A 27,001-nucleotide genomic window follows, 5' to 3' on the forward strand; every position below is an offset into this window, starting at 1 on the left:
ATCAAAATCAGCTCTTGATTTTGGCCTGGAGAAATACAAGCATAACCTCTACCCCAAGTTATTATTTTACCTATTTCCCAACTTTTTGTTATTGGATCTCTCCACCAAATATGTTGTTCTGTTTCTGTCTTTGCAGCTGGTTTCTGTCAATGCTGTTCAGCCACTGATAACATCTGGCCTTTGGGCAGGCTCAAAAAATTTAAAGTTAATAATGTTAGGTTCAGTTGTATCTGTGGTGTTCCATATTCTCTGTCTCCCCCTTTCTGCTTTTGCAACTGCTGTTTTAGGGAGAGATTCATTCTTTCTACTATGGCTTGTCCTTGAGAATTGTATGGGATACCAGTAATGTGTTTAATATTCCATATGGAGAAAAATGTAGCTAGAGCTTGGCTAGTATAGCCTGGGGCATTATCTGTTTTAATAGAAGCTGGAATGCCCATCACCACAAAGCACTGCAAAAGATGACGTTTAACACAGGCAGAAGACTCTCCTGTTTGGCAGGTAGCCCAGACAAAGTGAGAAAAAGTGTCCACACATACACGTACATAAGCTAGTCTCCCAAATGAGGGAACATGCGTGACATCCATTTGCCAAAGAGAGTTAGGTTCCAGTCCTCGAGGATTAACTCCTCTTGTAAAAGATGAGGAATGTACCATTTGGCAAGTTGGGCATCGCTGGATAATATCTTTAGCTTCTTTCCAGGTAATGCTGTATCTGCGTTTGAGACCAGAGACATTAACATGGGTTAAATTGTGAAAGTGTCTAGCATTACATATTGCAATAGCAACTGGGCCATCAGCCATTTGATTTCCTTCAGTCAAAGGTCCTGGAAGAGTGTATGAGCTCTAATGTGAGGCATGTAAAATGGGTGCATTCTACTTCTAACTGCTGTTTGCAATTGGGTAAATAAAGTCATCAGTTGTTCGTCTGTAAGAAATTGTAACTGAGCATTTTCAATTAACTGTGTGGAGTGAACCACATATGAAAAATCAGAAATCACATTAATAGGCATATCAAAAGCAGCTGATACCTCAATTACCACTATAAGCTCTGCTTTTTTGAGCTGAGGTACAGGATGTCTGGAACACTTTACTTTTTGAGCCAGAATAAGAAGCTTTACCATTACTAGACCCATCTGTAAAAACATTCTCAGCACCTTCAATTGGTTTAAATTTAGTTATTTTAGGGAGAATCCAATTAGTTAATTTCAAAAACTGAAACAGCTTTGTTTTAGGAAAATGCTTATCGAGAATACCCACAAAGTCAGCTAAATGGGTTTGCCAAGTAAGACTATTTATAAAAGCTTGCTGTATTTATGCCTTCATGAGAGGGACAATAATTTTTCCAGGATCATATCCATGTAATTTAACAATAAGAGTTCTTCCAATCACTATCATAGTAGCAATTTGATCTAAATAAGGAGTTAGAGTCTGTGAATTAGTATGTGGAAGAAAAAGCCACTCTACTAAGTCCTGTTCTTGGACAATAACACCAGTAGTTGAATGCTGAGTTGAAAAAATTAGCAAACCTAGAGTCTTCTCTGGATCTATTCTATTTATCTGAGCTTTATGTCCTTGCCTCTCAATCAGTTGTAACTCTGCCTCCACCTCCTTTGTTAATTGTTGAGGGCCAGTGAGACTAGGATTTCCTCTAAGGATAGAAAACAGATTACTTATGTCATAGGTAGGAATGCCTAGAGCAAGTCGTATCCAATTAATAACTGCTAGTAATGTTTGAAAGTCATTTAATGTTTTTAGTTGATCCCTACATATGGTTACTTTCTGAGGCACAATGGTAGTGTCATTTACTAAGGTCCTCAAGTGGGAGTAAGGAGTAGTATGAATTTTGTCAGGAGCTATAATTAAACCAGCACGAGAAATCGAATTTTGCAAGTGATCATAACATTGGAGTAATATTTCTCGAGTGGGGACAGCACAAAGTATATCATCCATATGGTGAATAATGTAACACTGTGAAACATTTTTATGAGTTCGTTCAATTGCTTGCCCCACATATGTCTGGCAAACTGTTGGGCTGTTTGACATGCCCTGTGGCAACACTTTCCAATGATAACGCTTAGCAGGCTGCAGGTTGTTTACTGCAGGAATTCTAAATGCAAACCATTCACAGGCTTGCTCAGTCAAGGGGATAGTAAAGAAATAGTCCTTCAAATCTATGACTATTAAAGGCCAATTTTTTTTGAATTATAGCAGGAGAAGGCAATCCTGGCTGTAATGCTCCCATAGGTTGTGTAACTGAATTGATGGCTCTTAAGTCAGTTAACGTTCTCCATTTACCTGATTCTTTCTTAATTACAAAAACTGGAGAATTCCAAGGGGAAAATGTTGGAGCTATGTGCCCATTTTCTAATTGTTCAGTAAATAATTCCTCTAAAGCCTCCAGTGTCTCTTTACTTAGTGGCCATTGTTCTATCCAAATTGGCTTGTCTGTTAACCATTTTGAAGGTATAGGTTCTGGAGGCTTAACAACGGCCACCCTCAAAAATCATTTCCTAATCTTTAGCAGGAACTTTGTTTTTCCACTTGAAGTGGTCCTTTCAAACCTTGCAAATTTTTTTCTAGTCCCATACCAGGGACATATCCCATTTCATGCATTGTATGTTGACATTGAGGGCTATATAATTGTTCTGGAACCAGAACTTGTGCTCCCCTTTGTTGTAATAAATCTCTTCCCCATAAATTTATAGGTACAGAAGTTATAATCGGTTGAATAGTCCCAGGTTATCCATCAAGCCTTTCACAATGCAAAATATAACTACTTTGATATACTTCAGCAGCTTTACCAACTCCAACTATGTTAAATTGAGTGGGTTGAATTGGCCATGTGGACGGCCAGTGCTGTAGAGAAATGATTGAAATGTCTGCTCCTGTATCCACCAAACCTTTAAATTTCTTTCCTTGAATAGTTATTTCATAGGTAGGACGTTTACCAGTAATTTTATTTACCCAATAAGCTGCTTTGCCTTGTTTATTTGTGCTTCCAAATCCTCCTGTTTGTTTAATTTCACTTTTTCACATTCCCACATATGGCACAATCAGGAACTGTTCTATACACTCTCCTGGCTCTGCTTTCCAGGGAACAGAAGTAGATACAACAATTTGAATTTCCCCATTATAATCTGAATCAATGACTCCTGTATATATTTGTACCCCTTTTAGACTTAAACTAGACCTTCCAAAAAGTAATCCTATTGTCCCTGCTGGCAAGGGTCCACAGACTTCTGTTGGGACCTTTTGCGAGGGCTCCCCAGGCAGAAGCCTCACTGCTTTTGTGCAGCATAAATCTACTGTGGCACTACCAGTTGTGGCGGGGGACAGACATTGTACAGGGGTGAGGGAATGACCTGAGCTGGAAATGCCCCAGTTTAGAATGGAGCCCGGGACGGGCCCCTCATGGCATTTTCTGAAATCAGGTTCCCATCTTTATCAAACTTAGAGTGACACTGATTAGCCTAATATTTTCCTTTTTTACATTTTGGACATATTTCAGGCTCAGCAATTTTCTTTTTTCCCCTATCTGGCAGCCTGACTCACTGATTTTTTCTACATTCTTTTTTAGTATGAATAGCTTGTTTAACTTATTTGAGTAATTTAAAAGGAAAAGGCTCAAATGTAGCTGTAATTTTTCCCTGTTGATCTGAGGGGTGTATTCTAACAGGGAACTGCCAAGCCTCTAAATCACCGTCTCATCTAGCTTGCTGAATTCCTGCCTGAATAGAACAAAGAACCATCGCTCTTTAAGAGTACTTGGGTGGGATTGCTTTAAGAGTACTCGGGTGTCCTTCAGCTAGTTTTCCATTTCAACCATTGCTCTGGTGACCCTTTGACCTGGATTTCAGCCCCCATGAATGGACGCCGCTTGCCGAGACCAGCTCAGTTGGGGAGACCCTAACCCAGCGGCACTAGAGGAATTAAAGACACACACACAGAAATATAGAGGTGTGAAGTGGGAAATCAGGGGTTTCACAGCCTCCAGAGCTGAGACCCCGAACAGAGATTTACCCACATATTTATTAACAGCAAACCAGTCATTAGCATTGTTTCTATAGATATTAAATTAACTAAAAGTATCCCTTATGGGAAATGAAGGGATGGGCCAAATTAAAGGAATAGGTTAGGCTAGTTAACTGCAGCAGGAACACGTCCTTAAGACACAGATTGCTCATGCTATTGTTTGTGGCTTAAGAATGCCTTTAAGTGGTTTTCTGTCCTGGGTAGGCCAGGTGTTCCTTGCCCTTATTCCTGTAAAACCATAACCTTCCAGCTTGGGCGTTAGGGCCATTATGAACATGTTACAGTGCTGCAGAGATTTTGTTTATGGCCAGTCTTGGGGGCAGTTTATGGCCAGATTTTTGGGGGGGCTTGCTCCCAAGAAGCTTTATAGATGTAAACACACTTAAATGTGAGTTCATGGCCTAATGTATTAATTAATGTTGGAAAATTGCATGTTTACAATTTCAAAACTTTAGGTATGAATGTAGCCAATAAATTGAGTTATTCAAAGTGTATGCATTCCTTTATGTTTCACAGGAAACTTTTATTTTATTTATTTATTTATTTTATATCTACTTTTGTGAAAAAAAAATCAACAACAGTGTTCAACCATAGACTCAATTTAAGTTATTGTTTAAGCACCTGATTTTAAGCACCTTAAAGTATTATGTCTCCTTATATGATTTTAACTGTAGTTTTAAAAATAAATAAATTATAAATTTATCCTGTCTATAATATTTATTATCTCTAGCATGATGTTGAGATAACCTTCTCAACAGGAAGACGATGAAGATGAAGACCTCACAGGAAAGTTTTATAATTTTTGATAATAGATGAGCACAGTTAGCTTTATTGCTTGATTTGTTAAAAGCTTTTTACTTGCTTCTATGAATGAGATTATGAGATTTGTTCCTTTGTTGCATTCTAATGCATTATTTTTGGTATACAAAAAAATTTGGTTGTTAGTATTCTCATTTTTGTTACTGTTGCTTTTCTGAATTTTTAAAACTTTAAAATAATTCCATACATTTTTTATATATAAGTGCAAAAAGAAGCATATAAAAAGGTATGCTCATTGAAGGAATTTGAGGGAATTTTTATATTTATAGAAACCTATAAATAAGCATAATCATACCCCATTCCATTAAGTGTCTGTGCAGTCAATATTTCCCTCTTGCCCTTTATCTATGTGTATATGTGTCTAAATACTCAAAGTGATGTCATATTGGATATAAGATTTTGTGTCTTAATTTTCCAGTTACCAAGAACTTTTTCCCACATTAATCATTATTTATCACAAACATGATTTGTAAGGGCAAAATATATTCTAGATTATGACTGTAACAAGTTATTTTTATTTGGACAGTTTAATCTCAAATTTAATATGATAATTAATATTTTAGTCTCATTATACACACATTTTTATTTAGTTTCCAAGTTTTCTTTAGTTTCACTTCATAGAAATGAAATTACTAGATTAGAGATTTTCAGATTAATTTTAGGCTACATGGAGAAATTAAGCCTGAGAGAAGTAAACTACCAGATTTCGTGAAGTAAAGGGAGACTCTCTCAGTAAGTCCTGGAAGAAGTCGTAGAGACCAGCAGAGAGGATGCATAGAATTATCCAAAACACATGCTGGAGTAGAACTTGGAGACAGAGAATAAGACAAACTTCATTTACCTAAAAATGTGGAAGTAAACATCTTAGCCTATACCAGACCTGAAAATCAGAAGTAGAGGGAGGAAGCCGTGGTTGGATCCTAATGATGATGAACATTGACAGTAACACTCAGAGTCTATCCGCAGTGGGAAAGAGCCTCTTCCTGAAGGAGAAACATTGGAAACCTGTGTGAGACATGGTGGCTCTGAGCACCGGTCCCCAGGGAATGGAAAGGCATGCCTTGGAAGTGCACCAGTGCAGTGTGGCAGCATTGAGAAGGTGCATTGCTCAGGAAGAGAGAGGTGCCTTGGAGACAGGACAAGACACCTTTGGAGACTTAGTCATAAAGCCAAGGAGGAAAGCAGGCCTTACTGAATAAAGTTAGTTTCAAAGAATCAGAATAAAGCTGACCAAGTTAATAACAGCAAATCAGGGTCCTTTAATTAAAGCAAGTGTACCTACTGCAGCAGCAGGAGAGGGCACTCTTGAACTAAGAAACCAAGGAAGCCACAAAACCCCTACCCCCACCCCGACCCCAGCATGGCTTGCTGTTACTAGTTCAGGAGCATCTTACTTAGGAATCATGAAAAGATCATCATGAACATCCCTACAAAGTCAAACAAATTGCAACAACCAAAACGGTTTTAAAAAGAGAACCATCAGATAGAGAAAAGTTGTAACACAGGATATAAAATTGAATCAAATTTAATTAAATAAAGCCATTTCACATAAAAAAGCATATCATGTATCTAAAATGTCAAAACTCAGCATGGAAATGGACAACCAGAAGAGAGTGAAAAGTGAGTCAACAAAATTCTTACTATAAATTAAAAAACGAAACAGACAAAAGTATCTCAGAAACAATAACTCAACTGCAAAGACCCCAAAGTAGAGTAGATATTACAAAAAGTACCAAAGAGGGATGAACAATAAGAATGTAAAGAATTAAGAAAATAAAAATACAGTAAAAGGAAGTACAAAACATCTGACATAAATTTTGTGACAGACATAGAATACGGGGGAAGATAGCTTAAAATACATGATTAGAGTCAATGAAGAGAAAACATAAAACAATGAGAGAACTAATATTTAAAACTGTAACTGAAGAACAATATCTGTTAAATAAGAGACTTAACTACATATGAGAAGAACCCACCACATACTTGAGGAAATCGATTCAAAATGGTCAATTCTAAAAACTACCCTAGCAAAGTTAGTAGACATAAAGATAAAGGGAAAAATATCTCAAGGGCCTCCAGGTAAGAAGGAAAAGAAAATTACTGAGAAGGAAAAGAAAATCAGTATGAAACCTGCTGTTGTATTAAACAACTGTGGAATGCCACCATCAAGAAGCTCAAGGAAGAAAAATGCAAGTAAAGAATTCTATATCCAGTCGAATTTCTTTGAGATTCAAAGCAATAGAAAAGCAATTTAAACATGCAAGAGCTCTGGGAATCTTGTATTCAGAAACACTTCCTGAGGATTATACTAGAAAACAAGCTTTATGCAAACAAGAGACTGCTGAAGAAACTTGGGTAACAAAGAACAGCAGGGAAAATAGAATGTATTTCTCTGTAAATCTAAGACTAACTTACAGTGGAAATGGGCTGAAACAATAATATGTACTAGTAATATCATCTATAATGTATTAATAGCCAACTTAAAATGGAAGCTAAAAAGTAGGGAAATGGGAAAATAGAAAACTCTTACTGAGTAGGTTAGAGGTGAGAGTCAAATTATATTTAAGCTTGTCAAACCAAATAAGAGAAGCTTATGAAAGGAAGAAATAATAAGAATGTACATAAATTAATTGGCATGAAGGTAATACTAAAATAAAAATATCATTCTTGCTAAAGACCAAACACAAACACAAGACTATCGCCAAAAACTTGAGTAGAACAATTTAGTGATTGAATGAAATATCTACTCTTTCAATCTTGAAATCGGACTCATTGGGAAAATACAGCATAAAATATTTTGAATTCTCATTCTTTTGCTCTTGGTTTAGGCCTCTAAATGAATATGTCTGATGACTGAAAGAATGCTAGTGACTCTTCCTGGACAGTAACTTGATGGTGACAGTGCTCCCTACACAGATGCCTGCTCAAAGTAGGGAGCTGTAGGTCAGAAAGTTCAGTGTGCTATGTAGAAGCAGGAAGGGAGCCATGTCCACCACACGGTTTGGCCTGGATTCACTCCTCTTACTGTATTCCCTGTTCTTGTTCTGACCACTGTCTGCTCCTCACCAATCCGTATTCTAAAATTTGTTATACCAGAATTTTAGTATTCTTTGAAATATTACTCCTCAGATTGGTATCTCACTACTATTGCCTTAACTGTTTTATATTATTTAGTAAGAACAATATAACTAATACTGTGAATATTATATTTTTGTGTACGAGTATTTTTTAAAATAACATTTTAGTTCGTAAATAAACTTCATTATTTTTTCCTTTCTCACCCAACAAAGAAAGATAGTAAACACATTCTTGAAGAAATTTTTCATATAAGAATTATAAACAAAAGGCCAAATTTACCACTAAAAGTTTTTCACCATTTATATTTTCACTCCAGTAAGAATAGTTTAGTTTCAACAAATCATCACTGGAATTAATATTGCCTTTTTACCTTCACTGCATTAAAGAGTCAAAAAAAGTATTTCTTCATTTTAATCTCCATTTTTAACTACCAGTGTGGCTTAAAATTTTTTTAATGTTTGTTGGTCATTGTATTTATTTCTCTATGATATGTCTCTCTCTATCCTTTGCTCAGCATAGTATTTTTCTTTTGGCATAGGAACATTTTATGTTTTAAGTTTATGCATTTTTGTCTCTCCGACTTATTACAATTAATTTCTTCAGTTTTTAGTTCATTATTTTCCAAAGTAATTTTATAAAAATTACATAAAGGACTCAAACATCTTTGGCCAACAGATTTTAATCATTATTTATGGAACAATTTACCCTAGAACAGTAGAATACATATTCTTTTCAGGTACCCGTGGGCTGTGTACCAAAATAGACCATATCCTGAATCATGGGGGGAAAAATCCTCTAAACAAATTTAAAATATTTGAAACAATACAGACTTTGTTCTCTGACCACAATGAAATCAAACTAGAAATAAAAAAGAGAAAAATAACAGGAAAATATCCAAACACTTAGAAGCTAAACAACACACTACCAAGTAATCAATGGGCTACAGAGGAAGTCTTAAGAGAAATTAAAAAATATATATATTGAATTGAATGAAGATGAAAATACAGTATATCAGAACTTATGGGATGCAGGTGATATAGTTGAGAGGGAAGCTTATAAAAGTAAACTCTTACGTCAGAAAATAGAAAACGTCTCAAATCAATAAGCTAAGTTCCCACATCAAGATATGAAAAGAAAATAAGAGCAAAGGAAACCTATTGCAAGCAGCAGGAGGGAAATTATAAAGATAGAAGCAGGAATTAATACAATTGATGACAGAAAACTAACAGAAAATCCAAGAATCAAGGAGCTGGCTTCTGAAAAAGTCAATAAAATCTGCAAACCTTTTACAAGACTAGCAAGAAAAGAGTGAAGAAACAAATTACCAATAAAACAGAAATATTCCTACAGACATTGCAGAAATCAAAAGGATAATAAGCATTTACTAGGAACAATTCTACACACATAAATAGGAACACTTGGAATGGACTATTTCCTCAAAAAACTACCATAATTTGTCCATTATGAAGTAGATGATAGACTTGCCTTATGTCTACTAAGGAAGTTAAATTTGCAATTTAAAAGATCCCTCCAAAACTCTCCAGTCCACATGGTTTTACTGGAGAATTCAACGAAGTATTTAAAGATAAATTAACAACATTAATTTTATGCAGTGTTTTCCCTAAAATAAAAGAGGAGAGAACATGCACAAAGTCAGGTCATATACAGTATTTACTGATATCCAAACCAGGAAAAGTCAGTACAAAAGAAGAAAAGTACAGACCAGTATTCCTCGTGAATATGAATGCAAAAACTCTTATTTGTAAAATAAAAAGTATGGAAGAAAAATATGAGTAAGTAGAATTCAGCAATACACACAAAGAATTATCTACTATGATGAATGGAATATGACTGGTTCAATAGTCAAAAAACCAGTCATTGTAATCCACTCTATTTACAGGCTAAAGAAGAAAAATCACATGTTCAAATGAATTGATGCTGGAAAAGCCTTTGATACAATGGAACAACAACTCATGATAAAAACTCACAGAAAATTAGAACTAAGGGAAACTTCCTTAATTTGAAAAATAGCATCTTCAAAATCCCTACAGTTAGAATCACACTTAATAGTGAAAGGCTGAAATGCTTTCTTCATTTTTTTTTTTGAGACGGAGTCTCGCTGTGTCACCCAGGCTAGATGGAGTGAAGTGTCGTGATCTTGGCTCACTGCAACCTCCACCTCCTTGGTTCAAGCAATTCCCCTGACTCAGCCTCCCGAGTGGCTGGGATTATAGGCACATGCCACCATGCCCGGCTAATTTTTTCTTTTTTTTGTAATTTTCATAGACATGGGGTTTCACCATGTTGGCCAGACTGGTCTCAAAACTCCTGACCTCAGGCAATCTGACCACCTTGGCCTCCCAAAGTGTTGGGACTACAGGCGTGAGCCACCACGCCCTGCCAAATGTTTTCCCCTTAAATTTGAGAACAAGTGGGGGATGTCCATGCTCATCACCTTTCTTCAATGTAGTCCTAGAAATGCTAGTCAATGTAATAAGGCAACAAAAGGAAATAAAAGCAAATAGATTGAAAAGAATGAAATAAAACTGTCCATATATGCTGATGAACTCATTGTTTATGTAAAAATGCCAAAGTATCTATCAAAACCAACAAAAAAATACCTTCTAGGACTAAATAATATGTTTAGTGAGATCATAGAATACAAGAAAAAAGCTAAAAAAAGTCTATTATATTTCTGTATGCTAGCAATGAACACACAGAAACCAAAATCAAAGATACAAGCTCATTATAATCACTCAAAAAATGAAACATTTAGGTATATATCTAATAAAACACATGCTGGACTTGGATTCAGAAAATTACCAAAGGCTGCAGAAATGAATCACAAGTCTAAATAAATGGATCTAAACATACTATGTTTATGGATTGGAGATAGACCAGAGTAAAGAGGTTAATTCTTCACAAATTGATATACAACGTTAATGCAATATCTATCAAAATATCAGCAAAAGTCTTTTTTTAGAAATAAGATTATTCTAAAATTGTTATGAAAAGACAAATGAACTTGAATAGCTAAAACAATTTTGAAAAAGAATAAAGTGTGAAGGATGACTTGATTTCAAAATTTATTATGTAACTTGTGATTAATACTGTGGTATTGGCAGAGGAATAGGCAGATCAATGGAACAGAATAGAGAAACCCAAAATAGACCCACAATAGTGCAGCCAAGTTATTTTTGATAAATGTGCAAAAACAATTTAATGTGCAAAGAATATTCTTCCTAATAAATGGTGTAGGAACACTTGGATATCTGTAGGTAAAACAGGGAAACTTGAACTAAAGCTGACACTTTATACGAAAATTAACTCTAAGTGAATCATATATTTAAATGTAAAACCTAAAACTCTAAAACTTTTAGAAGAAGACACAGGAGAAAAGTCTCTGGGACTTTCTTCAGTGCTTCATGAACAGTTCTTAGATATGACACCAAAAGCACAATTTATAAAAAGAAAAATCAGTAAATTGGGCTACATCAAAACTAAGAATTTTTCTCTGTGAAAGACTTTGTAAAGAGGCTATAAAGACAAGCTACAGGCTGGAAAAAATATGCATCAATCATAAATCTTACAAATAACTCATATCTAAAATGTATAAGGAAATCTCAACACTTAACAGTAAAAACATCTAGTTAGAAAATGGGTAAACGAAATGATGAGTTATTTCACAGAGATGATAAATGAATGGCAAATAAGCATATGAGAAGACGTTCAACATCAATAGTCATCATAGAAGTTCAGGGTAAGCCTGTGATGAGATGTACCTACACAGCTATCAGAACTGTGTCACTATTTGGCAATAGTGCCAAATCCTGGTAAGGACGTGAAAAATGGGATCTCTCATTTGTTGCTGGTCAAAACGTAAAACGGTACAGCCACTCTCATAATTGTTCAGCGATTTCAGGTATTGCACTCCTGGGCATTTATCCCAGAGAAATGAAGACTTAGGCTTAGCCAAAAACTGTATATGACTGTTTATAGCAGCATTATTTGTAATAGCCAAAAGCGGGACATTGTAGATGTCCTACAACAGGTGAACAGTTAAACAAACTGTGATACATTGACACAATGGAATGCTATTCAGGAATAAAAAGGAATGAACTACTGATATACATGACTTGGGTGAATCTCAAGAGCATCATGCTAAGTGTTAAAAGCCCATTTCTGAAAGTCACATTCTGTGGATTCCACAGAATCCACATTCTGCAGCACTTCTACAGCATTCTTTAAATGACACAATTATGGATATGCAAACAGATTAGTAGTTGCCACAAATTAGGGATGGGGCAGGGGGATGAGAGTTGTGATGATTAAGGGGTGACATGAGGGACATCTTTGCGACCGTGGACCAGCTCTGTCTCCTGAGGTGGGGCTTTCACTGATCTACAAAAGGGGTTACATGACATGGAACTGCACACACACAATGCCAGTGTCAATGTGCTGACTGTGATATTGTACTATAGTTATGTTAGATGTAACCATCAGGCAAATGCGGTGAAGAGTACACAGGATCGCTCTGTAACATCTGTATAACTTCTTGTGAATCTATGATTATTTCAAAATAAAAAGTTTAAAAAATCACTTGTTGTCTTTGTAAATAAACATTTTATCTATTGTGTAAAAATATGGTTAAATGTATAATAAAATAAATAGTACACAGATATCACAAAGTGGCCATTGATGATCTTAAATAGTGACTACTCCACTCACATTCAGTGATTTCCCTGAATTTCATCTTTCGTGTGTACCATTTTGGCTTAGCCAGGGGCAGCTGTTTTAAGACCTTGCTTATTTCTGGTCAACAGAAATGTGTTACATTTAGATAATATTGGAGCCATGGTGTGTAGTCACCACCACAGCAATTTGTCCTGTGTTAACCAATGACATATTGCATCTTACTGGCCTCTGGTTGTTTATTAGTTTTCAATATCTTCCTCACTTTTTACCTGTTCCAGCATTTTCAGTTTGTTTTTTACAATTGTCTGGCTTCTCTGTTTCTTTCTTTTTTTTTTTTTTTCAGTTTTTTTTTCTCTGTACATTTCGTTTGGGATAGCTTCTATTGCTATGTCTTCGAGTTGATTAATCATTTTTTGTGGAGTGTTCAATCTGCAGTTAATCCTATCTAGTATCCTATCTAGTATATTTTCATCTCAAACATACTTTTCATCTCTAGAAGTTCACTTTGAGACTTTAAAAAATACCTTCCAAAGGTCTGGTTAACAAATGCCCAGGTATTTCTCCACCTTCCTGAATATTTGGATTATACTTATAATAACTGTCTGTCTACTAATTCTGTTCTCTGTGTCATGTCTAGGTCTGTTTCGATGTATTGGGATTTCTCCTCCATATGGGTCATATTTTTATTCTTCTATGTCTGGTTGTTTCAGTTGGATGCCAGACATTGTATTTTTACCTTGTTGGTACAGGCTATTTTTTTATTCCTGAAAATATTCTGAGTTTAGCTTTGAGATGCAGTCAAGTGACTTGGAAATAGTTTGATCTTTTGAGAATGAGCTTAACAACATGGTGGGACAAGAGTAGATTTAATTTAGAGCGGGTGTTTCCCATGCTCAGCAAGACTGGGTGCTCCATCCAGTGTCTTATGTCTGCTTTTCCTAATGGGAACATAAAGTATTCTTGTTTCTGAGTGAGCTCAAGGAATTTCCCTCTCTGCTCCTTTCTAGCGATTTCTTCCCCAGCCTTGGGCTGTTTCCTTACACATGTGCGCTGATGATACTCAGCTGAAGGCCAAGGGCAGGTCTCTGGGTATCTCTCGCTGCATAACTGCTCCTTGCTCTTTACCTGTCTTGGCATCTGTGGATTTCCAAGTCTATCTCCTCAACTAAGACAAATGCAGGGCCCTGCCTTGGTTGCCCCTCCTGCAGTTATTATCTAAGCCCTCTCTGGGCAATGAGGCAGGGCAATTATAGGACTCACTGTTTTATTTCTCCTCTTTAGGGATTACTGTCCTGCACTACCTGGTGTCCAATGTCGGAGAGCTGTTGCTTCTTCTGTTATGTCTGTTCAGTTGATTGAGGTGGGAGGGTTAATTTGTTTCTGCTTGTACAAGTTGACTTCTACCAAGTCACTTCTATCCCTTTGTCTTCACAGTCAGTCTCCATTTTATTGGGGAGAAGCTCAATCTCAGAATGAAACACTCAGTGATACCATTCTCTTGAGTGTCTTATGACCTCACAAGTTGAAAATCGCTGCCCAAAGCCTAGACAGGCCTTCACTGGTGTCCTAAGCTCATATGGTGCCTCATGGAGGGCTGGACTCAGAAAGCCTCATCCACAAACTAGGATCTGAAACAGCCTCTCTGGAGCACTGCCTCTCCAAGGTTAGCCCCTCAGTAAGTAGACCAATTACCAATGATGCAAAAACAAACCACCCAAAGATAAGGGGCATCCAAAAATGATTTAATTGTGTTCCCAGACTGTGTGTCAGAAATTCAAGCAGGGCACAGGAAAGATGTCTTGTCTCTGCTTGGTGATTTCTGGTACCTTGGTGGGAATTCTCAGTGACTAACAGCTGAGGCTGGACTGACTGGGGTGTCCTCACCTGCAAGTCTGGCAGTGGATGCCTGTTGTCCACTGGCTCCTTGGCTGAGGCTGACCTGTGGGTAAGGAAGGGAGCACTGCATGTAGCCCCTCCATATTTCCCAGACTTCCTCACAATATATGTTTCTTACATGTAGCTCAGCTCTCCAAAAACAGTGGTGGGCACCCAGGTGGGAGATGCATTATTTTTAAAAAAATAATATAAATGTAATTTTCAGAGCAGTTTTAGGTTCATGGCAAAATTGAGTAGGAAGTAGGAAGTTTCCGTAAATCTCTGCCTCTCCATCAACATTCCCACCAGAGTGGCTTATTTGTTATCAGTGATGTCTTACATTGCCACAGATGGGCTTCTTTAACTCAGCAATATCCACTTAAGATTGCTCCATGTCTTTTCATGGCTTGATAGCTCACTTCTTTTTAGTACTAATGAATGTTTCATTATCTGGATGTACCACAGTTTATCCATTCACCTGTTGGAAGACACCGTGGTTGCTTCTAAATTATGACAATTATGAGTAAAGCTGCTATAAACATCCACTTGCAGGTTTTGTGTGCCCATGCACTTTCAAATGTTGGATCATATGGGAGGAAGTATGCTTAGTTTTGTAAGAAACTGACAAATTGTCATCCAAAGTGGCTGCACTGCTTTGCATTCCCATCAGCAATGAATGACAGTTCCTGTTGCTCACCATTCTAGCGTTCAGTGCTGCCAGCATTTTGGATTTTTACCATTCTAATAGATGAGTTGTGTGTGGTGTCTCGTTGTTTCAGTTTCCCCGACGAAATGTGATGGAAGTGTCTTTTCATATACTTAATTGTCATTTTAATAACTTCTTTGGTGAGACTGCATTGTTTGTTAAGGCTCACTCTTGGAAGTCACACAGCGTCAAATCTATATTGAAGCCATCAAAAGCCTGACAACATTTGATGGAGGCAAATATAGATCCACCCTGCTTGGAAATGTGGCAAGTCACATTGCGGAACAACATGTGGATATAAGGACTGAGGAAGACATCGCGGGGAAATACAATCTACTCTGGCATCTTCAATAAGATAGAACAATACACATATGAGTGTTTAGAGAAACTGGGGCCAGGGCATGGAAAGAACTAAACATACTTGGAAGCATATCTTGTGAAGACTTGATTAATATGGTCTGGGTTCCTTGACAGATCATCATTTAAAATAGTGGCTGACAGCCACAGAATCATGTTACAGATCATTCACACAACATCCCCACTCTGGCATAAATTACATTTTTAAGTCCATAGCATCAAAAATAATGTCTTGAGAAAGTCGTACAATCTACGTAGGGTTCCATTATTTTATTCTTAAAAAGTGTAGTGTGAACTAGAATCCCTGAAAGACCTCTTTCTATTCTAAATCTCTATTTTTTTTTTTTTTTTTAGGTAGATCTAAGTTACCAGCAGGCAAATTTCTCCTTCCTGTAAAGATGAAATCCACCTAAGGGTGAAGGTTACTTAGAAGGTGATAGAAAGCATTAGCTAGCCCTCTTACTAATTTTGAGGGAATCTATGGGGAAAGGAAACAAATACCCCGCATTGCTAAGCATTGGCTTCATGTCTTGTCCTCTTGCCCTAATTCCATGAAAGCCACCCTCAGAATGCACAGGTTTGTCAGGTAAAAAGAAGAGATGATTCTTTCAGTCCTGGCTTGTTCAAAGCAGTCTCAGTGATAAACAGGTCTACAGATGAGCTTTACCTGTAGAAAATTGTATTCAAAAGCTCCCAGATCTTATAACCACAAGGTCAACGTTTAAAAAGAAAGGAAACAAGTGGGAAAAATCTTAATGACATCATTTCCCTGTGCGGCTCTCATTTCTTACATTGCTTTACCTTTCTGTCATTTGCACCGAGTTTTCAGGTCCAAATGTCAGGTATCAGAATTCAAAGGGAAACACTTTCTCTCGCTTATCTGTGTTTCTGTTCCCCAGAGTCCCAGGCCTAAATTTCAGATTCTATTTTTATAGTCCTCACAGTGGAGAGTTATGTGGAACACATTGATTGTAGCCAGTTAGGTGTTGAGAAATTTCCTTTACTAAAAGCTTTGCATGACTTGAAAAAGGAGAGAGCTGGGCAAGCAGTAAGACTCAATATTCAGGAAAAGATCTTTTTTTTCCCAGTGTGAGTCTGCAGTTGTTACTTACAGCCTAGTGTTCTGTCTGCATCCAACAGTTTTCACAGGAGCTGCAGATGCTCCTGGAGAAAGTTCCTCTGGTCTTACTCGATGCCTATCAGAAATTCAGATATTTCATTAGTGCTGGAGAACGTTTACTCTTCTTGTAGCACAAAATAAACAATTTTATACAATACTCACCTATTGTCAGGTAACAGGCTTTCCTATTTGTGTGTTTGTGTGTGTGTGTGTGTGTGTGTGTGTGTGTGTGTGTGATCTTAGCTTACATATCATGTCTTTAGAGGAAGCTTTCCGGCCCCTTATTCCACAGCCTCGATCCCAGTCTAGGCCCAGTTCCTCTTTTCTATGACTCTCATAGAATATTTTGAGCTTGTTTCAAGCATTTATTTGCTTATGAGTATTATTATTGGATGAATATGTCTTCTGCACAACCATGGAAAGCCTCAGAAAATGCCCATGCCGATGTTCGTAGCTCAGTGCATGCACAGTACGTATGCAAAATATAACTGTCAAATGAATGAAGAAATGAGAATTTCTTCTTCCAATCTCCACTTCTTAAATCAGAAAACAGAAGCTAAAAATTTAAGACTCTTATTTGTGATCTTGTGGTTGATGTGTGGTTAGATGGTCATGGAATTGAGGTCTCTAACAGCCCCCACCCTATTATGTGCCAGATGTACTCTGTTTCAACTGCCTTTAAATCCACTGTATCAGGTTTGATTTTTGTTAAAGTCAAACGAGAAATAAATTGCTGCTTGTAACATATTAGTTGCAGTAGAACAAACTGAGATGTATCCCTTTGTTCAGAGTGGGACCTACTCAGTAAAGATGCCTCAGGAAAAATTGCAGTCCACACTTGCTGCAGTGTAGTGCATTCGTTTTGTTTTTTGAAACATCTTATGACCTAGCCAGTCTCTTAATGACACAACAGATGGTCCTAGAAGTTAGCTTGCAAAGCATTTTAAGCTTTCTTCACTAGAAACTTTTAGGTATCTGTGCAGGGATAAGATAAAAACATGTTTGGATGAAGTTGTTATAAAACCTCAAGACTTAGCGTACAAAGATATTACAGAAACAGTATGAAATATTCAAGTAACTTGATATACCATTAGGGGTGTGTGTGTGTGTGTGTGTGTGTGTGTGTGTGTGTGTCTGTGTGAACATTTCTCAATAAACTAACTTTTTTGGGTAATTGTTATAATTTCCTTTTATAAAAAAGTTTTTTTGTGTGTGTTTCAACTTTTGACATTCTCAGGCTGATGAATATTTAATTACTACTAAATAATATTGAAAATAAATAGTTTTAAGGTTCTTCCACATGCATTTTTTTGGTTCACATCTCTGATTTATATTATTAAAATAATCGACTTGGTTGTTTTTAATATTTAATTTTTCTGATTTTTTAAATTAGGGCATAGTTACATAGAGTAAAATTGACGTGTGTGTGTGTGTGTGTGTGTGTAAAGTTCTGAGAGTTTGGCAAACATGTGCAGTCATAGAACACCACAACCATCAAGATTTAGAAGAGCTCCATCTCCCTACAAACTCTTTTGTAGTCAACCCTCAGCCTGCTGCCAGGCCAGCATCCATGAATCCACTTTTTGCCCTGATATTTTGCTTCTGAAAGAATGACATACAAATGAAATGATATAGCATGGAACCTTTTGAGTCTAGCTCCTTTTACCCAGCATAATCCATTTGGGATTTATCCATGTTGTGGTGTGGATTGGTGGTTCTTTCTTCATTACTGCTCAGTTGTATTTATTGTATATATGCACTTTGGTTTGTTCATTTATTCTGCAGTTGAGGACTATAGGGGTTGCTTCCAGTTCACGAATAAAACCACTGTAACAGTTTATGTACAGGTTTTTTTTGTGTGTGTGTGAACAAAACCTTTTATTTCACCTGGATAAACACCTCAGAGTGGTCACTATATTAAGTGTATGTTCAATTTTGTATTGTATTGCCAAACTATTTTACAAAGTATCTGTACTATCTTGCATTGCCAAAAACAATGTGTGATAGTCCAGTTACTCAGCATCCCTGTCAGCATTTTGAATTGTTTACATTTTAGCCAATACATTAATGCAGAGTAATATCACATTATAGTGATTTGCATTTCCCCAGTGACTAATAATATTGACCACATTTTTATATGCTTATTAGCTATTCATAAATCTATTTGAATTTTCAGATATTTGGACCATTGTTTAAAAAGCATTACTTTCTTATTTCTGAGTTTCGAGGATCTTTATATGTCGCATGGTTACAAGTCCTTTATCAGATATATAATTTGCAAACTTGTTTTCCCTGTCTATGGCTTTTCTGTTTTTTCAGTCTCTTAACACTGTCTTCCCAAGAAGAAATGTTCAGTTTGATGATGTCTAATTTATCACTTTTTTTCTTTTATGGATTCTGCTTTTGGTGTTGTATCTTAAAAATCTTTGCCTAACTCAAGATCACAAATATTTTCACTCATGTTTTCACTTAGAAGTCTTAGAATTTTACATTTTACATTTAGTTTATGATGTATTTTGAGTTGATTGTTGTATAGGATATGAGTTAGAAATTGCTGTTGTGTTTTTGTTTGTCTTTGCATGTGAGTATACAATTGTCCCAGCACTTTTGTTGAAAAAAACTTTTCTTTCTTTATTGAATTGCCTTGGCATTTTTACTGAAAAATCAATTGACTGTAAATATGTGGGAATACTTCTGGCCTTTCTTTTCTGTTTCCTTTATCTACATGATTATTAATACTTTCTTACTGTATTGTCTTGACTACTGAAATTTTATAATAGGTCTAGAAATCAGGTAGTGTGAGTCCTTCAAATTTATTCTTATTTATTTATTTACTTATAGATGTGCCTTTTTATTTTCCTATAATTTTAAAATTAAATCTTTGGTTTTTCTAAAAAATGCTGCTGGAATTTTTATTAAAGTTGTGTTGAGTGTGTGGAGAGTTGCAGGTGAACTGACATCTTAGCAACAGTGAATTTTCCAGGCCATGGATATGGTATATCTCTGTTAGGTCTTTGATTTCTTTCATCAGGATTTTCTACATTTCAGTGTACAGACCCTACACATACTTTATGATATTCATATCCAATTATTTCGTGTATTTCATCTTATTGTGAATGGTATGTTTTTAAAATTTCAACTTCTAATTATTCACTGATGGAAGGTAGAAGTACAATTCATTTTTCTGTATTAACTTGTATTTTGTGACCTGCTAAACTCACAGATTGGTTCTAGAATCTTTCCTGCAGATGCTTTACAATTTTCTATGTAAACAGAATTTCTGGGAAAAGAAAATTTTATTTTATTTTAGTTCATATATATTTTATTTTAATGTTTTGTCTTATTATATTGTCTAGAAATTTTAGTACTCTGTCGAATGGCGTTATAAAGGCAGATAGCCTTGCTTAATTCCTGATCATAGGAAGAAAACATTTACTCTTTCATTATTAAGTATGGTGCTAGCTGTAAGTTTTTTTTATAGATACCCATTTTCAGATGAGGATGGTCCTTTTTATTACTAGTTTGTCTAAAGTTTTCTATAATAAATGGATTTGATCTTTTCCTAAGGCTCTTTCTGCATCTATTGAGATCATCATATAGTTTTCTTATTTAGTTAGTTAATTTGATGTATTAATTTAGTTGATTTTTGAATGTTCAACCATACTTGCATTCCTGGAATAAACACTATTGATTTATATTTTTATATGTTGTTGGATTCAATTACGTAACACATTATTGTGATTTTGGCATTTATTTTCATGAGGAAAATTGATCTGTACTTTTCTTTTAATATATATGTCTGAGTTTGATAGCAAGGTGATATTAACCTCATAAAACAAATTGGGACATTTTTCTTCTTCTTTTAAATTTGAGGAGAGCTTGTGTAAAATTGGCATTATTTCTTCTTTACACATTTGGTAGAATTTTTCAATGAAACTCTCTGGGCTTTGTGTTTTCCTTCTTGGAGCATTTGTACTACAAATATAGTTTTTATGTATCAATTAAAACAAAAATAAAATTTTGTATATAAAATAAAATAAAAATAAAATTAAATATTTTTATATAAGTAAAAATAAAATTATATATAGGATTTATATATTTATGTCTTATATATACATAATTTATTGAGTGAGTTTGGGAGTTTGTGTCATCATGAAATTTGTTCATTGAATATAATTTGTTGAATTATTGCTTAAAATATGTCCTTATTATTTCTATAACATCTATAGGGTCTATAGTGATGTCCCTTTTTTCATTCCTTACATTTGCAATCTACCTCTTCTTTTTTCTTAGTCAATATGGCTAGAGATTTAATTTCATCGATCATTTCATTTTGAATCAAAACACATGGAAAGTGACAAAATCCTGCATTTAGAACAATCCACTCTTGTGGAAACTAAGTCTCACCAGGCAAAGAACTCACTACCATGAGAATAGAACCAAGCCAATCATGAAGAATCTGCCCCATGGTTTAAATGCCTTCCATTAGGCTTCATCTTTCAATATCACTAAACTGGGGTCAAATTTCAAGGTGACTTTTAGTAAGGAAAAGCAAACCATGTTTAAACCAGATCACCTTATGATCTCAGCTCTTGGATATGTTCAGTGAAAGTTGACTTGTAGATTTTCAGACATATTCTTTGTTGTATGGGTGGAGTGATCCTTTTTCCATCTTTCTACATCCTAAACAGAAATTCTTATGTATTGTTTAAACTTATATGTGTCAAATATCTATTACGTATTAAAAAGGAAACAGAACTCAAATGAGAAATCTAAATCAAAATAAACTCAAATGATACTTCCATGTTATCATGATCATTAATATTGTGTTATATGCTTAGAACACATTTTTAAAAAGGAGTTAAAAAGTCATGATAAATATTTTAAAAACGTTTTGTACTTTCTGGTTTATAGTTTCTGAATTTCCAGTTTCTTTATCAACTGCTCTCCTTTGCAGGCCTTACATTTTGGAGTTGTTATTGTTGACACTGTTTTATTCTTTCCTATTTAGTTTATAAAATTTTAAACCATTTTTAGAGCTGTGGCAATATTCAGTAAGGTTTGATGTTTAGTGTTGTCATAATCTTTTCAAATAAAGGGTTATAGCCTTATATAATAAAATACTACAGTGGTAAATGTCTCTATATAAGGGTAAATAGTCTTTTATTTGAAATGCAAGTTGAACTTTTCTGTACATGTTTTCTGGAAAGATACTGCAAAGCTGTACACATATTCTCAAAGGGCTAGGAAGTACCACAAAGGCACTGTCTTAAGTACATCTTTATTTCAAATACAACTCTTAAGTGTTACTTTTGCTCTTCTTTTATGATGCAAATTAAATGATAGGTATTAATGCTTTAAAAAATATATGTCATCTATGGAAAAATAAGAGATATGCCTCTGATTGTAAAGTTACCTCACAGAAATATAGGTAGATCATACCTGGGTACCACTACTGTACATCTGAATACCGCCAGAATCCTTTTTGTTTGTTTGTTTTCAGGATGATTGTTGATTAGGGTAAGTTTCTATTACCAGGATTTTTTTCTGTTAATTCTAGTGCCCCAAAGAATCGAGGCAGTTCATAGATCAGTACTTCCTCCAGTAATGGATTCTTGGTCCTGGACACTTTTTTTTATTCTGTTTCCTGTGGTTACTTAGCTGTTGACTAGCTTTCTGTACCTAGCCTTCTTTCTTGGCCTGGCCTCCACTGCTTCCATTTTGGCTTTACTCTTTCTCTCAGGGAAGAGACTCTGTGCCCCATAGTGAAGCATCACCAGGCAGAAGCCCAACTGTCTGCTTGTGTGGTCATTCATGCCTTTCAGCCTGTTCAGTGAAGCTGAAATTTTTTTTTTTTTTTTTTTGAGACGGAGTCTCACTCTGTTGCCCAGGCTGGAGTGCAGTGGCGCAATCTCGGCTCAGCAAGCTTCGCCTCCCGGGTTCACGCCATTCTCCTGCCTCAGCCTCTCCGAGTAGCTGGGACTACAGGCGCCTGCCACCAAGCCCGGCTAATTTTTTGTATTTTTAGTAGAGACGGGGTTTCACTCACCGTGGTCTCGATCTCCTGACCTCGTGATCCGCCCGCCTCAGCCTCCCAAAGTGCTGGGATTACAAGCATGAGCCACCGCGCCCGGCCAGTGAAGCTGAATATTGATGACAGAGGTTTCCAAATAATAGACAGAATTAAAGAGGAATGCCACCTCCTCCCCAGCAGCACACAATCACTTCTGCTATGGTTTGAAAGATGGTGTCCCCAGTGCAACGGTATTAAGATGTGTGGCCCTCAGGAGGTGATAAGTTATAAGGGCTCCATCCTCCTGAGTGGGAGCAGCACCCTTATGAAAGGGCTGAAGATCAAAGGGAGTGCTCTCTTGCTCTTCCATCCCTTCTGCCATGTGAGGATGCCATGTTCCTCTTCTCTGGAACATGTAGCTACAAGGCACCACTTTGGAGGCAGAGAGCTGCCCTTATCAGACACCAGTCTGGTCAGTGCCTTGATCCTGGGCTTCCCAGCCTTTAGAATCATGAGGAATAAATTATTATTGTTTATAAAATTACCAGTCTGTTGCATTTTGTTATGGCAGCACAAATAGACAAAGGCAAATTTTATTCTTTCCTCTTCAATACTACAGGCTTCAAGTGGAGTTCTAATTAAAGCTGCCCTACTTATTCCCTGTAACAATGAAGGACTAACTTTATTATTTTTTCTTGCTCTCCTGCCTCCCTGGTAGCTGGTAAACTGCTGCTTACCTTTTAGGATGCAAATTAAATCTCCTCATTCCCCTGTTCCAATAGCCTTACAATAAAATCCAGAAGCTTGACCTACATGATCACACCTTAGGACACCTTCCTAACCTCATTGTCTTCCGACTGTCCGCTTGTATTCTCTTCCCCAGATATACTGCCTCCTCAGTGTCCACTGAGAATGCCAAGGAGATGCTTTTGATTCTTGTTCTCCTCTCAGCATGTCCCTGCAAAATCCATTTAGATAACTCTCTTTCTCTCTTTTAGGTTTCTACTCACACGTCCCTGCTCAGATGTCTCTTATTTCTTTTTCTTTTCTCCCTCCTACTACCTTATTCAGCATTACTTTCCCTTTTAGAGCCTAGTGCTACCTAATACCATCTTACAAATTATTTGTTTTCTAATGTCTTTCTCTCCCATCTAGAACATAAGTTTTATGAGAGGAGAAACCTTGTTTTATTCACTGCCATATCCAGGGAACCTGTAGTAAGTGTGGTGGTACTCATGAAATATTTGTTGGATATATGAATGGCAGAAAAATAATTTACATGCAGTGAGTTGATTGGCAATTAGGGAGAAGCACTCAATTTGGTGTGACTGTTCCTTTATGCAGCCTAGCACATGCGGCTACCCACTGACGGCCAGCAGTGAGTGGGATTTCATGTGGACTAGCACCTTCCTTTCTCAAGGTGCAACCTTTTCAATCTTTTCTTGCCAACTCTGCCCTTCTAATTCAGACTCTATGGAGGGCGTCCTGCCTAGATCTCCTCTACTGAGCCTTTGAAAGATACCGACACATTGTCTACAAGATAAAATCTGAGTTAGTCTTTTGTGTTCTTCAATCTCTTCCTTTTTATTCTATTTAAAGTATAATTAATATATATTCCTGATTTCTACTATTGCTGAAGGTAGTTTTCATATCAACTATTTTCTGAGAAGGGAGGTTTGAATGATTAGAACAATTTTTTCCATTATTCCCAGAAATTTGGCTATGTCATTGTGGCAGACAGAGTAATGGTCCCCCAGAGATGTCCACTAGCCAATCCCCAGAACCTGTGACTATGACACAGATGATTTTGTAGACGTGATTAAGGATCCTGAAATGAGAAAATTATCCAGGGCCCAGTGTCCTCACAAAGGTCTTCGTAAGTAAAAGAAAGAGGCAGGAGGCACAGAAGGAGATGTGACAATAGAAGCAGAGGTCAAAGTGAGGAGAGAATGGAGCCAGGAGCCAAGGAATGTGGGTAGCCCCTGGAAGCTGAAAAATGCAAATATAACTATTTTCTCCTGAAGCCTCCAGAGGGAATGTCTCCCTCAATTTTAGCCCAGTGGAACCATTTCAGACTTTTTATCTCCAAGAACTGTAAGACAAATTTTTGTTGTGTTAAGCCACTAAGGGTGCAGCAATTTGTTACACCAGCAATAGGAACCAAATGCAGTCATCTGGTATCTTGCAAATAATACTAGAATATTAACAAAAGGAAACACACTTCCAACTAATTCTTTCAGGAAGGAAAGGAAAATGTCCAAGTGTGTGCAGCAGTGTTTTGCTCTCCTATACCCCAGTGCCCCCCTCAATTTGTGTCCTGGTTTCCTACCAGGCTAAGAGCCATGCACAGCTCAGTCCACAATTTTTCCTTGATCAATGTCCTTCCAAGCCAGGCTACTCTTTGCAAACCCTTATCCCTAGGAATTAATAGGTCATGTTTTCCACATTCCCCTTCACTAACTTGGGCCCTGATTCCAGTGAACACGGCCCAGGATCTATATGCTTATCATTACAATTAGTTTGAATACCAGAAATACAGGTAAATATTCCTGTTACTCTATTTCATCTCTCAGATTAAAACACCATTGAATTTCAACTTGTTATTAAATTGAGCCTGGATTTGTCTTATTAGTTTGGTGCAAACTAATTTTGGTTTTTGCCATTACTTTTAATGCAATGAGGCTTAAAACTCACATGATTGAAGTTCTGCTTAGCTCTGCAACCTCATCTGGCTTCACTTTCTCTGTGGTTTTTGTGCCCCAACCGCAGGGCCTCTCTTTCTTTTCCTTCAATATGTTAAGATCGCTCTCCACTCAGGGCATTTGCTCATGCAGTTTCCTGTGCCTAGAATATCTTCTGCCCCATCCCTTCTCCTGGTTTACCTTTAATACTTCAGCAGTCTCCTGAGGAAAGCCTTCCATTCCATTATTATTCAGAGGACATTAGGCCCTCTGTTACATTCTCTCTCTGCTCTCTGTATCTTTCCTCTGAGGCACTGATCCCAGTTGTTATTTACCAATAATTTGGTTTCACTGCTTGCCTCCTCCAGTTGTTAGAGACAGGCACAGTTTCTGTCCTTGCCTTTTATTTGCAGCAATTATCAGAGGACCTGGCATCCGGAAGCATTACAAAAAATGCAGATGATATGTTCTTTTCTTGTGTCCCCTGTCACTTCAAGTTGCTGTGGGCACAATCTAAGTTATGACATTTATTACTAAAAGATAGTACTTTACATTTCTTTTCATCTCAAGGTCTCAGATTCCTCTGTTAATGATTTCATCATGATATCCCATTATGCTAACCACTACGCAATGTTCTCTTTTTATAATTATAAATTGAAATGACAGAAGAAAATTGAAGTAGAGGCAAAAATGTCTTTGAAAGATTCACAGGGAGGGAATGACCCAGCTCATATGGATTTAAAATACTTTCAAGTCATTCTTTTCTCTAGGAGTAATTATTTTCTTCTCTATATTTACATAATTAATAAATACATTTTTCTCCACATATGTATGTGTATATACATGCATATATTCTACATATGAGAAATCCTTTATTTCAGTAATGGATTGGAATGAACACATCTATCATTTCCCCTTGTGTAGGCAATTGTGTCATTACATAACTGGCTCTAGGTTATGGACTTCTGTTTCCTGTTATAATACCTTACATGTGTATCATGTTTTCCCTAGCAAAAAGTATTACTTCAAACAGCCCATTTTTTTCCTCTTTAAACTCTTGCTTTCTAGAGCTATGTTAAACATTTGCAACTAAGTTGAAAAAACCTTGAGATTAGTTAATTTTAATATCAAGTCATATTTAACTAGATTATGATATCTTTTTTTGTACTACAAGGAATTCTCAAAGGTTATCTTTTACATGAACTTGGCAAATTTGTAAACAATGTCCTTTATAAACGCTTTCTAAAAGAATTTCTTACTAGCTCTGAAGCCAACTTTGACGGTGATGAAAGTAAATTTTCCTTGCCAACTGTTTCATTGCTTAATTTGTCTTATAATTAAAATACGCTCCTTTTTATTTAATCCACCCTTTCTCTACCACACACTCAGCCATTTTTATTTCTTTTATTCAATCTAGTAATAATAGTTGCTATCTTTTCTCTATATTAGACATTAATGGCAGTTTGGGGTAAATTTTTATCATAATAGCATGTCACTATTCTCCATCCAGCAAAAATTATTCTGAGTTTCCTTTCAATATTGAAATATGGCCCTATAGTTTATCTCATTCAATTTCATACATAGCTTGGAAAGACAGATTGTATTTTTAATGATTTATGTTTA

At 36.3% G+C, this 27,001-nt stretch overlaps 1 pseudogene; it reads right to left on the reverse strand.

Annotated features, from left to right (window-relative positions):
• Window positions 1–550: 550 nt before the first annotated feature.
• Window positions 551–27,001, reverse strand: part of LOC116810577 (ADP/ATP translocase 2-like) — a 32,170-nt pseudogene continuing 5,719 nt past the window's right edge.

Source organism: Hylobates moloch, unplaced genomic scaffold (genome assembly GCF_009828535.3).
Source record: "Hylobates moloch isolate HMO894 unplaced genomic scaffold, HMol_V3 SCAFFOLD_1, whole genome shotgun sequence".
Lineage (NCBI taxonomy): Eukaryota > Metazoa > Chordata > Mammalia > Primates > Hylobatidae > Hylobates > Hylobates moloch.